The sequence below is a fragment of the Protopterus annectens genome, chromosome 1.part1 (genome assembly GCF_019279795.1).
Source record: "Protopterus annectens isolate FY-2018-M chromosome 1.part1, PAN1.0, whole genome shotgun sequence".
Lineage (NCBI taxonomy): Eukaryota > Metazoa > Chordata > Ceratodontiformes > Protopteridae > Protopterus > Protopterus annectens.
The window spans coordinates 601,248,407-601,260,911 of NC_056726.1; the positions used below are offsets into that span (position 1 = coordinate 601,248,407).

The 12,505-nt window shown below is 41.5% G+C and overlaps 1 protein-coding gene across 1 annotated transcript in view; it reads right to left on the reverse strand.

Moving 5' to 3' along the window:
- The window catches only part of DISC1 (DISC1 scaffold protein), a 2,387,713-nt gene that overhangs the window by 619,075 nt on the left and 1,756,133 nt on the right, over positions 1-12,505 (reverse strand). The gene's annotated exons all lie outside the window — the stretch shown is intronic.

Genomic DNA, 12,505 nt, shown 5'->3' on the forward strand with positions numbered 1-12,505 from the left:
TCAGGAGATGTACACAGCCAAGGGTTGTTAGCATACTGCACTTCACGTGTCACAGCATGAGGTCTGATGTACGTTTTGTGGGATGTAGGGCACATAAGCCTTATGGTTAGGTCAGGGTCTGAGTGTCACAACACTGAGTTCACCTTTGCTGTTCTTTGCATTGCATGAATACATGTAACTGCCACCAGTATCCTCTGTGTCATGAGGAGTAAGGCAAGGTGGGAATTATGGTTCTAAAGGGAGCAGTTGGTATGTATCTCTTGATTTGGAGATGTTTGTGTGACAAGTTTTTTTTTTTTTTTTACATAGTATTCAAGGCTTTTGTTGTTGGTGGTGGGGGGATAACCATTTTGTCTTGTATCCTTAAGGAATGAAATTGCAATTGACCTTTCAGTGCACAAGGTTGTGTAATGTCCTTCATTGATGGGTGGACTTTCCTTTTCCATTCATCTCCTATGTTAAGTACTCTTTGGTTGTTGGGGTGGTGGTGGAGGGTGAAATGCCATGCCTAACTATGCAGGCCTGGTATTGGTCTATGGGGAGTTGGTGACAACACATTTTCCTTCTGTGTTTCTAAGATTGTTGTTGGAAGGTTTAATTATAAAGCCTATGCTACATATACATGGGATGTTTTATAACACATCTGCTAGATGTAAGCACTAAATGAGTCATAGTAGGATTCAATAAAATGCTGACTGATGGCCTGCATTAGGCCACATACAAAGGCCAGACGCCTTAATCAGTGGACTTAGATTGTGGTACATCCATACTTGTGTTTTCACTGACAGTGTTTGGGATGGGTAGGATGGCTGACATAAAAAGGCATTCAGGCACATTCCACAATATTTTAGATCTGTAACAGGGTAGAGTCATATGCCTTCTCCACCATGGTATGTGGGTTTCTTATTGGTGTCATAAGACATGGCTAGTTACAGGAAAGGCATTCAGGTGCATTAGTAGGCCTGGAGGTGCAGCAACAGTTACAGGAAAGGCATTCAGGAGCATTAGTAGGCCCTGTAGCACTGCAACAGTTACAGGAAAGGCATTCAGGTGCATTAGTAGGCCCTGTAGTGCTGCAACAGTTACAAAAAAGGAACCCAGGTGCATTAGTAGGCCTTGTAGTGCTGTAACAGTTACAGGAAAGGCATTCAAGTGCATTAGTAGGCCTGGAAGTGCTGCAACAGTTACAGGAAAGGGATTCAGGTGCATTAGTAGTCCCTGTAGTGCTGTAACAGTTACAGGAAAGGAATTCATATGCATTAGTAGGCCTGGAAGTACTGCAACAGTTACAGGAGAGGGATTCAGGTGCATTAGTAGGCCTGGAAGTGCTGCAACAGTTACAGGAAAGGCATTCAGGTGCATTAGTAGGCCCTGTAGTGCTGTAACAGTTACAAGGAAGGCATTCAGGTGCATTAATAGGCCCTGTAGCATTGCAACAGTTACAGGAAAGGCATGCAGATGCATTAGTAGGTCCTGTAGTGCTGTAACAGTTACAGAAAAGGCATTCAGGTGCATTACTAGGCCTAGGAGTGCTGCAACAGTTACAGGAAAGGCATTCAGGTGCATTAGTAGGCCCTGTAGCTCTGCAACAGTTACAGGAAAGGCATTCAGGTGCATTAGTAGGCCTGGGAGTGTTGAAGCAGTTACAGGAAAGACATGATGCAGGAAAACACAATTTTGTTCACCTGCAGTCAAGATGGGAGGCCATATGTATGACCCCTTGAAACACAGAACACATGATAAGCTTCACATATTCTTGTGGTAGAGCAGGAATGCCTTAGTAGGTGCATGCTGTTGTTTGGTGTGTGTGTCAAGGGCACATATACAATATCACTACATGGCAGGTAGCTATATAGCTGGCATGTGGTGGCACAGTGGTGCAGCAGTTAATGTTGTCGCCTCACAGCAAAAGGTTCTCTGGTTCAATTCTCGGTTGGGGTGCCTTCTGTGTGGAGTTTGCATGTTCTCCCTGCTTTCGGGTGGGTTTCCTCCGGGTATTCCAGTTTCCTTCCACAAACCAAAGACATGCATCTGGAGTGTTTCTCCCCTGGCCTCTGCTGAAAATAGGCTCTGTCCTAGTTGGACTTTCCCGGTCAACAAAATGATAAATAAAAAAATTTTTAAAAATGTGCCTCTTTGTGGGTCTGAGGAGTACTGAAACGTGGGTGGAGAATTATAATATGCCAACAACATACAGGTGTGTATTGTAACATTTTCAGTGAAAAATTATTGAGAAGGCCAGGAAAGGGAAGGGAAAAGTGTGCCCAGGCACAGCATGACATTGTAATCATACATCTTGACCTCTCAGCTTTCAAAATCATTGGGGCATCAAAAAATCATTGCAGATATTCCAAAGTCAAAGCACTTAAAAAAGGCACATACGTAAATTTATGCCCCCAGGGGGTATAACACAAATCTATAAATTTGGTCTGTTGGCAAGCAAAATCTATAAAATTAGGACCTCATGGTGCTAAAAGATACACACCTATTTATCCGACCCAGAAAAATATATCCTTACTGTATTTTAAAAAGATACACATACCTGTTTTCTTGACTTCTTATACATGCCAGTTATAACTACCATTTAGTTAGCTGAATTATTATAAAGTCTGTATAGTTTTATTTGTCCAATACATGGTTGAGGAACCTTCACTTAACACACATTTATGCCGTCAAATAAATAAAAGCAGAGAAGACAGCTTAGACTAGAAATGAACCAGAGCTCCAAACATTTCTAACCAAACCACATAATGCCTAAAAGTCTTACCCATCAGAGCCATTTAAAATGAGAATTTTTACTTTTCCAAAAAAAGGAGAGATATCTTTGCTTTTTTAGTCCTGTACAATATGCAGATGCAGTTAGAGCAACATTCCAAAACTATTTTGCCACTTGACTAAAATGCAGCCTTATAAACTCTTGCATTTTTGCACAAAATACATAGCATTTAACACAGCCCTGTGAACTTCCTGCTCAATATAGCATTATATTACACACACACCCAAACACACACACACACACACACACACACACACACACACACACACACACACACACACACTGATGCAACCAATTAAAGCCACTTGTATGACCAGGTAAACTTTAGCTGTCTGCCTGTAATCAAATCAGGAAATCAGCAAACAGTGACACAGAAATGCATTTATGCTTCATGTTTCAGAACCATACAGTGCAACCCATTCACCCCACCCCTATGTTTTCCCATCATCTTAGCACAAGAATCAGAAACATATACCCAAAATCTGGAATAGATTTCAAATATTGCTGTTGTGCACTTACAATGTTGTTAGTATGAGAGATTTTGCATTAGCAAGCAATTTTTGAAGGGTACGAAGTCTGAAACTCACTTCTGTCATTATTTAGTGACTGCAATCCACAACAGTTTGCCAGAAAACCATACATTTTACAAGGAACAGATCAAAAATATAATTAAAAATCATGGACAGCTGACAGGTTTGCCCTGTGCACAAATGTGCACTCACACAAAGACACATACACACACACACACACACACACACACACACACACACACACACACACACGCACACACACACCTCTCAACTGTCCGGATGTTCGCCGAATGTCCAGATTTTTACTTCATATTTTGGTCTGTTCCTCATAAAATTTGTGGTTTTCTGGAATTTTGTGGCAAATAAGTGAGGACTGAAGTCATTATATAATGACAGGCATTTGAGTTTCAGACTTCATATCCTTCAGAAAATGAATGGTAACACAAGACCTTGCATTCTATCAACTTTCTAAGTTTATACAAGCAATATTTAAAATGTGTCCCTATTTTTGGGGCTTTGTTCTCCTATTATTATTGTCTTTGTCCAGATTTTTCTCAGATGTTGAGAGCTATGCAAAAACACATTAGACAGTTAAGAAATGACACTAAGAAACCTATACTCTCTGATAAAAGAAATTACTACCTGCAATTCCAACAAACTAATCAAAACAACCCTCAAAAGTTCTGGACTAGCATTAACCAATTACTCCACCCAGGTCAATCCACCACTCCTAACCCTCAAAATACTGACCATACTAATCCCATGAATACAGCCTTCTTTACTAATATTATCCAAACACTAGCTAGTCAGCTATCACCTAATAGTTTCACTCTACCTTCCTATAACTCTACCTCACCCCCTCCTTTTCATTTGCAATCTGTCCCAACTACATACATTCTAATCCTCATACAAAAACTAAAACCATGTTCTCCCTCAGCAGATCAACTACGTGCTGATTTTCTACGGCTATCAGCCAAAGCTATAGCTTATCATATTTCCATTCTGATCAATAGGACTATTACCGAAGGTCACATACCTAGCTTATGGAAAGTCTCTCATATTATCCCCCTCCATAAAGGCGGACACTCCAATGAGCTCTCCAACTACTGCCCTATTGCCCTTCTTTCACCCTTGGCAAAGATCATGGAGAAATGTATCCACAGGCAATTACTTGACCACTTAACCAAAAATAACTTACTTTCTAGCTGTCAACATGGTTTCAGACCCTCGCACAGCACTACCACTGTCCTCCTTTCCTTTACAGATTGCATAAACAAAAAATGTAACCTTAATAACCTTTCTTCAGCACTATTCATTGACCTATCCAAAGCATTTGACATGGTCAATCATCAGATTCTCATCAACATACTCGAATCCCTATAATTAGATGCACCTTCCATGAAATGGTTCCAGTCCTACCTAGATAAAAGACAACAGGCAGTAATTTGGCATAAGACTCTTTCTACCCTCCAACCAGTTACCCTAGGTGTCCCTCAAGGGTCCATACTAGGACCACTCCTCTTCTCAATATTTATTAATGACCTTCAGCTAGCCATCCCCCAATCCACATGCATACAATATGCTGATGACTCCACACTTATATGCTCAGCCAAATCCACATCTGAACTTCTCTCTCTTACCCAGAAGGCATTTAACACAGTTGAACAATGGTTTACACAGCATTGTCTTCTTTTGAACCCCCCAAAAAACTAAACTCCTCCTCTTTAATCCAACTCACAAGTCCTCTCCACTTGATTTCTCAGTTACATCCACTAATGGTACCATTATATCACCCAACCCAACCACCAAACTATTGGATATCACCATTGATAACAATCTGAACTTTGACATCCATATCAACAATACAATAAAAACTGTCAACAAAAAACTTGGCTCCCTCTATAGGATTAAACCTTACCTTTCCCCCACAGCTAGAACAACCATAGCTCACACTCATCTAATCTCTCCTCTCCTCTATGCCTGACCTATTTTTACTAACCTTTCTAAAAATAACCTCAGCAAACTGGAAACTTCCTACAATAACATCGCTAGATTTGCAACAGGAAACCCTTAGAGAACCCACCATTGCATAAATATAAAGCAGCTTGGATGGCTTGAACTACAAAACGTGATAAAATTCCATCAACTAACCATTGCCCATAAAACTCTTTATAAACCTTCCAGTACTCCTATTCTATCTACCCTCATCACTCCATATACAAATCTGAAATCACTACGTTCCTCACACAAAAATCTTCTACATACCTCTAAACCTAACAACAAGGCTGGTGAATCTCTCTTCTCTAATACTGTTGGAAAAACCTGGAATCTTCTCCCCAGTGACCTTTCCTCTCTTCCCTCTCTATCACTCTTGAAAAATAGACTGAAACTCTACCTTAGAACACGCTGGTTGTGCCCCTGTACTAAACCTGACTAGGCATCTATCCAGCTGATTAAACTGAACTCTGCCTATCCCAGACTTCTCATAAACTAGTACATATTATTTTACCTATAAATATAGATTTCCTCCTAAACTACACTGTGTCCATTCTCTCTAAATACTTCCTACTGAAGAATATTTTTTTTTATTTTTTATTTGTATATAATTAACCTGTCTTCTCTTTTGACCTTAGTCTTTCTTTTTATGGATTATACCTGCATATTGTATAGTATAAGCATTCTTGCACTACATGTAAGTTGTTTTTGTCCTCACAGAATTTTATGTTGTAACCTGTAATATGCATTGTTTACAATGAATGCTGCTAGTAATTTTTTTTCTTTTATTTTTCTCTTGTTGTACCTGGAATCTGCTTGTTTACTATGAATATTTTTATTTAGTCTTATTTTGTGTATTGATTACTAAGTTTTCCATTTATCTGTCTTGGAGCTTATCTCCTCGGGCCTCTACTGAAAATGGACATGTATCCAGTTAGACTAGCCCGGTCAACAAATGTAAAATAAAATAATAAATAAAATATACTGCACAGATGTCTGCTTGAGATCAAGTAAATAAATACATAAATAAATGACCACTTAAATAATGTCCCAGAAATGTATTTCATCTCACTGCTGTCTAAACCATCCCAGGTAACCGATTACAATCCCCTCTGACCGCTCAGCTTTTTAGCTCAATAATAAGACACAAAGACCTAAATATCAGGAACAGATTTTAAAAGCTGTTGGAATGACAAGCTTTGCAATAGCAAGCATTTTTATATGAAGTCTGAAACACATGCCTGTCATTGATTTGTGACTGCGATGCACAAACATCTGTGAGGAAAAACACAGTTTTACAAGGAACAGATTAAACTACTTCTCAACTTCTTTGCTCAAGAATTCTGCACAAAACCAAAAATAATTAGGGTACAAACTCACAGAATCAAGAGCTGAGTGCATTTATGTAGCTTGCTCAGTCACACAGTAGGCAAATGAAGATGGAAGGAATAGACCCTTGTATGAGTGAATACATGAAGCAGTTAAGTGCATTATGAACTCAGAGCCTTAATCCTTTTAGCTAGCTACCAGAAAAAAAAATTGACAGAACAAGAAGTTTTCAGTCTACATGCATTTTCAGAACAATATGAAATATGGTACTATAATAGGTTCATAGGTTGGTATTAGGCTATCGGCCCTAGGGCCTATACAAGTCTAACCATAACAATTCCCTGGCTATTTCTTCCCACACTATTTACTTCCCTGGACCCCTGTCTAGCGGGGCGACTGATGTGATCTCTGGGGTGAATTTCCTTTCTCCCATCCAATCGTCAAGGTTCCTTTTGAAGAGGGCAAAAGAGGCTTGACATGTATGGGCAGTCTATTCCAGAGTCTGGGGAGTCTCTGGATCAGGAACCTATCTCTCCAGCATGCTTTGTTTATTGTGATGACACGGTTTAGATCCCTGGAGCGTGTGGCTCTGAGGTCTTGGGATTTCTTTAAGTGTAGCATGTCCAACACCTCTGGGTTTGACATAGCCTTGTATGTTAAGCAGAGATCGCCTCTGAGTAGATGACATGTTACAGAGTATAGCTGGTGTTTTTTAAGGCGGTGAGCGTAGGGCATCTGCTTTAGGCCTATGATTCTTTTAGTGAGGTATTTCTGCGGCCTTTCCAGTTGTTGCAGATGTCTTGAGAGGTACATACCAAATGGGGTGTTGTATTCTATAATGGGTCTAATGAGGGATGAGTACAGTGGGACAATGACTTCCTTTTTTCTGGATGAAAAGCCCTTAGTAATGAGGTGTGACACATAGAAGGATTTCCTGACTGTTGTGGTGATGTGGTTATCGAAGGTGAGACCACTGTCCACCTGTGCCCCTAAGTCTCTTATCACACTTTCTCTGTTTAGTGTACTGCCACCTATGTGATAATTCACAGGTACATGTTTTTTCCCAAGGGGATAACTACACATTCCTGGGCAAAGAGCTTGAGCCCATAGCTATGGCACCAAGAATCTGTTTCTGTAAGGCCCTTTTGTAGAATATCCACTTCACTTGGAGATTCAATAATGGCTCCCAGTTTGCAGTCATCTGAGAACTTTGTTAGCCAGAGTCCCTAAGTGTTGTCCTGTACTTCAGAGAAGTAGATGCCAAACAAGAGTGGTCCCCGGACTGAGCCCTGAGGTACTCCACTTGTCACTTGTCTCGAGCTGGATTTGGAGTTGACTACTTTTATGGTGTGGGTTCTGTCAGTAAGCCTGTTGGCAACCCATCGAGTGAAGTAGGGATTAATCCCCAGCTTAGTAAGTCTATCTATGATTCCAGAGTGGGGGATGGTGTCAAAGGCCTTGGCGAGGTCCAGATAGGCTGTGTGGACCACCTTACCCTCATCCATGGCTCTGGAGACTGATTCAAAGAAGTCAATCAGATTCAAGACACAAGATCAGCCCTTCACAAACCCAAACTGGGTGAGGTCCAGTGTTTGAAGGTTGCCAATATCTTTGTTTATAAGTTCCATGATAATATGTTCCATGGCCTTGCAGGTCAGGCTTGTCAGACTGATGAGGCGGTAGTTCCCAGGATCCAAGTTGGATCCCCCCTTGTGGAGTGGGATAACTGTAGCTGTGCACCACTCAGTGGGCACGAAGCCTGAGGTGAGACTATGATTAAACATGACACTCAGGTGAGGTGCCGGTTCATTTTGTATTTCATATAGTACACAGCCCGGGATGTCATCTGGTCCCATGGATGCTGTATTCTTAGCTTTGGAGAGTGCGTTTCTTACCTGTTTGGCCATTATTACCGGAATTTGGCAATCTTCCAGTACTGAGATGGCCCGTTTTGGGGGTGAAGTTGGTACTGAATCGATCTGCCAGGATATTGGCAATATCCTTGGGATCAGTATATTTAATGCCATTCTGTTTTAGCTCAGAGCAGATCTGAGCATTGCCATTTAGATTCTTGACATAGCTACAGAATGCCTTGTGGTTGTCTTTGGAATCTTTGGCAATTTTATTTTCATAACTAGCTTTGGAGGATTTTATGAGGGATCTCAGCTTCTTACTGAGGCTGGTAAGGAGGTTTTTTGCATCCTGGGATTTTCCTCTTTTCTGCAACAGTTTCTTCCTTTTGTTGTAAAGTTTGTTTATGGCAGGGGACCACCAGATTGGCTTCCTTTTTTTGGAGGAGAGCATCTTGGTTCTATTTGGGATGGTACAATTCATGCACGAGTGTATGTGCTCATACAGTGCCTTAGTGTAAGATTCAGCAGTCGAACTTTCAGTTCCCGTCTGCATGGATGTCATGAAGTTTGTCACTTCTGACTTGAGTAGCATGAAGTTGGCTTTGGAGAAGTTATTTATGGAGGTTTCCTTACTGGGGGGTGGGGGTGGGATGTGGATGTTAATGGTGATTAGCTTATGATCAGACCTGACCAAAGAGGGGAGTGACCACAGGTGTGCAGCATCGATTTCCCATGTTGGTAATGAACAGGTCTGGGATATTGGAGCCCCTGGTGGGACTATGGATTAGTTTATCCAAGGAGTTGGAATTTATGAATTCCAAAAACTGTTGGGCAAAGGTGTTGGTACACAAGTAGTTTTCCCAGTTAATAACAGGGTAGTTGAAATCACCCAGTATTAGGGTGTTTGGTTGACCAGCATTACTTAATGTAATCCTAAGTAATTTATATGAGGCAAAATCAGGAAGATATACAAAAATCGGGGCAACTGAGAGGCAGAGCTATGCTCTTTGCCCAAGCACACACACACACACACACACACACACACACACACACACACACACACACACACACAAATAAAGTCCTTATTTACCAGATTCACAGACAATCAAGATCCACACTTAGTACTGCAACATTTTCAGTACTGTGCGGTATCAGTTTTTTTTTTTTTTTTTAAAAGACCATATTAGTGCTAGATGGCAGGCTTGTCTGCAACTGGTCCATTCTGATGTGATAAGTGTCTCTCTTTCACTGATTATAAAATCAATGCAAAGAAAGAGAATAAAATAAGAACTAGGTCATGTCAAATCAACGCAGATAAGCAGATGTAGATTTATTATTTAAAACTGGAGTGTGGCACCATATGCAAAGTAATTGAGAAGTATGATTATATTTGTAAGCCCTCCATGAACATGGTCACCAGATGCTCTTTACCAATAAGTAAGACTCTGTCTTTTGTCAGCTTGTCTGGCAGGATCTTGAACAAGCCAACACAGCTGGTGACTATAATTGCACAAATGAACAAGTACATTACAGGCCCACTTACATGACTGCTCTTGCCCACAACAAGGCAACACACATAGCAGATGAGTGAAGAGCCATGGGTGTGTGTCCACTGAAAGAGTCACCATTAACTGACAAGGAGGATCTCCTGGCATCTCCATCATTAGGGCATTAAAGATTCCTCATACTCAGTGGAGGACTCAACACTGGTGCAAACTTTACTGAGTGTTCCAGGTGTTATCTGGTAATAACTCGGGGGGGGGGGGGTTATTACTTAGTATGTATAACATGTAATGCAACATACCCTTAATGAATACAATCATTTTGTTTTTACAGGCATGTCAGCACTTCAACAACAATGTCATTCTGCACAATATATGATACCTATAGATTTTTCATGCCACTCTGCATTATCTCTGGAATAAACTTCTCCTACAACTGACTATCTTCTTTTAAACATAAACTAGATGACCATAAAGGTACCCACAAATTGACTTATGACTGATTGGTATAGACATCCTGGAGAAAAGTGATACTGCCTGAAAGGAGGGCATTGGCAAGAGGAGAACTGTCATGAGACTCAACGGACTTGGAATATCTGTAAATCTATGAATTTAGAGTTGTATTGTCACTGAGATTTCAGTGTTTGAGAAGAGTGCATCAATACAGGTGTGTTTTCACAGGTGCCAGGGGTCAGGGTCTTCCACTGTGAGCACTGGAATGCCTGATGTCAGTGAACCGTCTGAGCCCAAGAACAATATATATACCACAATGCGGTCTGTGGTTATGGAGACAGTGCTAGGCATGAGTACTGTGGCAGGCACATCACCTCACTCTTCCTCAGAGACCACTCCAGTGAATGTAAAAACCATCTCTCAGTCTAAGATGCCACATAAGGACATTAGATGGTTGACAAATTAACATAAGGCAAGATTTCTTCCCCTGCAGCAGAGACATCCTGGGTTGTTATCGGCTCTCTTGAGCATGGTGAGGGAAGTAAGGGTCAACATACTCATAGCTGGAAATGACTTGGGTCCCACCGCATTCCTGAGATGAATGCTTTGAAATCTTCAGGGCCATCATACAGATACAGACAGATGCCATCACATCTACAGCAAAGCATGTTGTGGAGTGGTACTTGATCTGTGTGATGACATCAGAGGGGCAGAGCCCATTTAAGTAGTATTTTTGAAAGCTGCCATTGGGAGTCTGTATCCTGCAAGTGTACATGTGCAGCCACACATCATGGACATCATCATTCTCATCGCTGAACATCCTCCACTTCTGGTGAGGAAGCCTTCCTGGGGAGGACAAAGACACAGTTTAGGTCCAGTAGCTCCACCACCTCCAAACCTACAGCCAGTGTTGAGAACACTGTAGGATGCCATAGACTCAGAAACAGAAGGGATCCCTGTACCAAACTTACTTGAAGCACAGCTTGCTGTTCATGGAGCACTCCATTCTATGTGCTTAATGTCCATGCTAGTGACAATTCCAGAGAGGGCACCCTCATTGTAGGGGATGTAAACAGTTGGTGTAGATAACTCCTGAAGCTACCCTAGTCCTATCCCTGAGATCCCAGCTCAGTGTATCTTCTTTTTTATGATCTTTCTTCATACACACACAGACACACACACACACGCACATGCACACACCATATATATATGCATTCTCACACCAAGACCACCAACCTCTGCCCAAGTATACCACACTAGAGGCACTATCTCCTCCCTGATCAGTCTTCATGATTCAAAGTAATCAACAGTCACCCACAGCAGAACCCTCCTGACCCACAATTCCCATGGATGATGCCTGTTACTATGGCCCACCCCACCTGTTCATATGAGGACACTGTGCGCAGCCCTCAGTGATCTATTACCAGGGTAGCCTGTGTCTGATGCACAGAATGGCCAGTGCATGAACAGCACAGCATAGTCTGGTTGTATTATTACATGCATCATTGCTACTGCTGGTTATTTCTAATCTGACCCTTAGTTGTAAACCAGATGCTGCCTTTTAGGCAGTACCACAGTGTACTGTGTCTGTCTCCACCTTTTGTGGTTATGCTGTGTGGCTGATTCCTCCAAGGACTCCTCTGCTGTCTCCAGGGCTTCTTGTTTGCATAGTAACATGCTGGGAAATACTGCACACACAGCATACATTTTGCTGTATGCCTCTGAACTGTACTGCAGGGCACTACCTTCAAGATAACAGAAGCCGACATTCAACAATCCAAACACACATTCGACAGTACTTTAGATCTATAACAGGGTAGAGTCATATGCGTTCTCCACCATGGTCTGTGGGTTTCTTATCGGTGTCATAAGATATAGCTCCAGGGCATATTTGGCATTGCCAGTAAGATATCTGTGGGGGCAAATCACCCATATAAATTGCTGATAAAAGTCACACGTCTACTAGATGTAGGAATCATGGGCATTGCCTGGGTGGTATATTACACCCTGTGCATTGTAGACCACCTGCAGTTGATGGATGGACTACCTTACAGTAATAAGATATTA